Here is a 4,984-nt window from a genome sequence, read left to right as displayed (position 1 = left end):
AGCTTCGAAACAAAATTTGCTCATCATAGGCGCCTCGTCCCAGACAATAAGTGAGGCTTCTTGAATCAAAGAAGCTAAATCAGATTTTGGCTTAATTTTGCAAACAGCAAATTCATCTGGATTCAACGGAATTGCAAACCTAGAGTGTGCTGTTCTTCCTCCTTCTAACAACAAAGATGCTATACCACTCGATGCCACATTTAACACAATCTGTCCTCTAGATCTAATAGCAGCTGCAAGTGTTTTCCATAAAAATGTTTTCCCTGTTCCTCCAAATCCGTATACAAAGAAAACACCGCCTAAATCATTGAATACAGCACCTGTGATTTCGTTGTATATACCTCTCTGTTCAGTTGTTAGCTTTTGAACCCATTCAGAATGTTTCTCTTCCAAGTCGTCTCGATTATATCTCATCTCATCAACAATTAATCGGTTGGAGTTGTCTATACCTTCTCTTGAGGGCTGAGGAAAATTTTCAATGCCTTTGAGTGTTCCACCATTGAACAACATAATCTTCTCTATTTCCTGAAGAGTGTAGTTCTTCATCTCAGCTTCCGTTAGTGTCAGATCTGTGGAGACATTTAAAATGAAAGTAAGCGTATTAAATCGTTAAAATCAAACATATTTACGTTAGCTACAAATAGAATGAACACGTTAGTATATTATTATCCTTACATGGGTTATTGAAGTCTTCTTGCTTTTTTTTCTCAATATCTTGGCTTAACAATTGCCACGTCTCTGCCCATACGTGCTCCGGTCTAGCTAGAGAATCTGATAAAATCAGCATTGCAAAAAAATTTCTCAGATAGTCCCCAAAACAAAACTGCCCAGCTTCGAGTAGACTATCTATGAACACTTGATCATCATCCAAAATTCCACGTGCAAAACATGCTTCTTTGTAAGTTTTATATACTACACCATTGTATTTTTTGATATCGTCAAATGTCATTGGACCTCTGACAATATTCAGCAGCACCCGAAGATAGTATTCATCTTCCATTTTCCTAGGAACGTAGTTAATACGACCCAATGAAAAACCTCTTGATCTCTTACTGAACTTCTTATTGGTTCCATCCCAAGTAAAATAAGCTGGAATTTCAGCATATAGAAGGTCTCTTGCACGTTTTCCATTCTTCCCAATAGCATTATTCCTATTCAATGTTAACCAAGCCATGAACATAGAATCTTGGTTGGATATACGTTCAAGGACATCATCAATGTGTGCTTTTGAATCAAAATAAGCAGGCTGCTTCCCTTCATCATGAAAAGACAACCTCTGAACTGGTGTAGATCTATGTTGTAGGGGAAACTTGAAAATTCTCCAAATCGCCTCTGAGGCTGAAACATATCTACAGATATAAACAAAGAGATTCAGTTAAACTACCCACAAATGTAAACATAAAAATACTTTATACTGAGATTTAAACATAAGTACCTGCAATCATACCAGTCTTTGATTTCGTTCTTCTTTTTCTCAGTTGGACTTGATTCTTGCTCTGTTGTGGCACTTGAATTAGTCGTAGGCTGATTAACAGGCTCGACAATGAATGTTACCCGATCAGGACCTTTGTTTATATACTTGAATAAGTATTTTATAGATCCATTCTGATTGCACCATTCTACGTTAATATGAGCCTGATATCGTAGCGACAACTTCTTGTTATATGGAACCACATACCTATTGTCACATTTGAAGCCACCCTTCTCAACAAAATCATTAGTTTCTCTTCTCCTATAGATAGGGTAACCATCACTACCAACCTTAGTAATCTCTTGATGCTTTTTAGGATATTGCTTTGAGCAGGTTCCTTCAACCATACACGGAGATTTTGGATTTGCTGCACCACATGGTCCGTGTATCATAGAGTTTTTAACTACTTCGTAGAGTTCTGGTTCCGTTTCTTTGTCTGGAATCTCAGCCGAAATAATCTTGTCGATGTCGTCTGCTGTAGGCAGTTTACTCTTAGCATCCATGAATAACAAAATGTGAGCATGTGGTAATCCTCTTTTCTGAAATTCTACTGTATACATAGCTGCAATACATGAAGATCCATATTAGAATAACTTGTGTATAAATTTGAAGTATAAGAATGTAAAATAAAAATGGGCAAGCGCATACATGCCACTGTCTTCCCCAGAAAATTCCTTTCTGTTAGATCTCTCATGAGGGAGTCCAGCTTTATTTTAAACATCCTTGCTACAATATCCGGTCTATCGTCAGCTGTTAACCCTCGTGCTTGGCAATATCTTGTTATCTCTGGCCATTTAGGGTTACATGTGAACGTGATGAATAGGTCCGGGAATCCGTAATGCTTACAAATTGCCATTGCGTCATAATAACTCTGAACCATATATCGAGGACCACCAGTGAAAGAAGAAGGAATCAGAATTTGGTTACCTTCTTCACCCATAGAAGTTGTTCCTGATTCAGCTGCCTTTTTGATTGAGTTTAAATTCTCACAACGAAGCTTTGATTGATTGAATCTGATATACGATAGCCGGTTTGATTCAATGGTGGTATAAGCATCACAAAGAAACTGCTGAAACAACCTCTTTGAACGTAACAAAGTATGGCTCTCGTTTTCCCTCTCTTGTATCCTAAATGCAAACCACTGTCTCATGCTAATAGATTTCTTCTTATTCTTCTTCGTCTTTGTTTTTGCTGGTATCACGCATTTCTCTATTCCTGGCCTATATCCATCTTCACCATAGCAAAATATAAGGGGATATTGTAGTGCTAAGTATGAAATATGAATTTGACTGATCCTCTGTAATTTCCCAGTACTCTTTTCTTGTAAAACAATGTCACGGTCAGGCATCTGTTTCACAAAATCTCCGGGAATTAGAGCAGCCACCTCTGATGTAGTAGGCATACTGTATGTCCTCCCATCTACACCCTTGCGATCTGCGACAATACGCATGTGAAACGGCTCATCATTATTAGATTCAAACCTCTCTCTGGCGGACCTGAATATCTTCACATACGGATTGTGGTCGTTTAGCATCTTAATAAGTGCTTCTATAACCTCTTTTTTAAGTTGTTTTTTCCCAGTATTTGGTGCTTGAGAGTTTCCCTTGCTACAATAAGATGGTTAACTGATGAGTTAAGCAATTTAGGTAAACAGGTAAACATTAGCTTTAAAAGTAGTTTCAGTACCTGATTATAGTAGCTCTGTTCTGTACTTCGTTTTCAGTGTCCACTATATAGAGCTGTGAATATTTTGCATAATCACCTAAGTCAGGCTTTAAACTACCAATAAGGTGATAGTTTCCCCCTTGCAAGCGGAAGTTTGTAGGTCCTTTCCCTTGTGTGACAGATTTGTCTACCCTCCCACCAAGTGATGTCATTGCGAAAATCATGTTAAAGATTCGCATATTCTCCCTGTAATGTCTACTGAGAGCATCATCACCACTTAGAAGTTTATTTATCAAATCTGGAGAGTCTTTAAGAAAAGGCAGTTTAACTTGTCCTTGTCCACAACATAGTGTGAACGTAGGTTCCTCATGGTTGCGTCTCTTGTTAATACGCTCATCATACCACATTAGAGCGCCACAATATTTACATTTGTATGTTGCATCACCATGGTCAAGATAAACTGTAAATGAGATTAACATTAGCATGATTATATGATTTGAATGAAATCTCTAATTATTTATATGAGTGTACCTGTTTTGGTGGAGCTGCTTGTAGACGTGCTTGCTTTGCTTTGTAATCTTGGCCGTCCTCCTTTATTTCTGCTTGGTACTTTTTCTTGTACTCCAACATTCTGTTTTGTTCTCGTGACTAATTTCTGAAGTGAGGACATGAACTTAACATGTTGTTGTGCTGCTTTACATTCTTCTGTGATGACAGGTTCCTCCACGTTAGCAGAATCTACTATAGAATCCTTTGGTCGAACTATCATGATAGCATCACTTGTATCATCTTCTGTTTCGTATTCTGATTGACTCAAATAGTATTCTTGTTCCACATCTGTTTCACTTGCATAGAAGCTGTCATTTTCGCTGTGGTGCATACTTTATTCATCTGTAGTTCCATCATTGAGGTTTGAAGTAGATCTGTGGCCTATTTAAACCAATTTCAACGAAATTATTTTCATTGTTAATTCAATAACCAGCAAATTTAGTGTATATTGCATGAAGATAATAGACTTATACCTTGAAAATCAGTAGAGAGATAAGCATTTTCAAAAGCAGCACATAAGTTTTTCCTTGGTAAATTGTTAGCTTTGAGGTGTATTGTTTGGTTGGCATTGGTTAGGCATGACGTCCCCAAACCATATGGATTTGCTAGAAAAACAGTCTCACAATAGTTGGAATAAAGTTAAGGATTGCTATAAGAGTGGTAAAGAATAATGAGCAGTTCTACTTCTTACATGAATTTCGTTGATTTGATGCTGTCTTTTGTGTCTCAAGCAGATTAGATATGTGATCTAGTGGAGTTGAACGGTGATTTAAATTTGTAATGTCTTGCAGTACATTGATATGACTGTTGACTGAACTCCTGGTTAAGTTTATCACTGAACCTGCTATTTTGAAATAAAATAGTCAGTATGAAACCACTGAGATTATAATACAGATGTTTCTAAACTGACAAATTAAACAGACACATCATAGTGAGGATTATTTCCTGAAGTATTTGTTTTTTGTGTTGCAGCTGCTGAATGGTGAAGAATGGGACCTGTCTCTCCAGCACGATTAGGGGTACCGTCAGTTAAATTTCTAATGTCTTGAAGAACATTGGTGCCTCTTTTTTTGACATTTAAGCAACCATGATTGTTGACTGAACTCCTGGATAAGTTTATCACTGAACCTGCTATTTTGAAATAAAATAGTCAGTATGAAACCACTGAGATTATAATACAGATGTTTCTAAACTGACAAATTAAACAGACACATCATAGTGAGGATTATTTCCTGAAGTAAATCTTTTTTGTGTTGCAGCTTCTGAATGGTGAAGAATGGGACCTGTGTCTCCAGCACG

General features: G+C 37.2%; 1 long non-coding RNA gene across 1 annotated transcript in view; it reads left to right on the top strand.

The window, feature by feature from the left end:
- The window catches only part of LOC111829643, a 7,373-nt gene extending 2,389 nt beyond the window's left edge, over positions 1 to 4,984 (top strand). The window contains exons 3-4 of the long non-coding RNA XR_002833022.1: positions 4,658 to 4,704; positions 4,945 to 4,984. This is a non-coding gene — a long non-coding RNA (uncharacterized LOC111829643). The remainder of the gene's footprint in view (positions 1 to 4,657; positions 4,705 to 4,944) is intronic.

This window comes from Capsella rubella, unplaced genomic scaffold (genome assembly GCF_000375325.1).
Source record: "Capsella rubella cultivar Monte Gargano unplaced genomic scaffold, Caprub1_0 scaffold_8, whole genome shotgun sequence".
In the NCBI taxonomy this organism is placed as follows: domain Eukaryota; kingdom Viridiplantae; phylum Streptophyta; class Magnoliopsida; order Brassicales; family Brassicaceae; genus Capsella; species Capsella rubella.
Note: the sequence above shows the minus strand (reverse complement) of the source record. Positions and strands in the feature narration are given on the sequence as shown.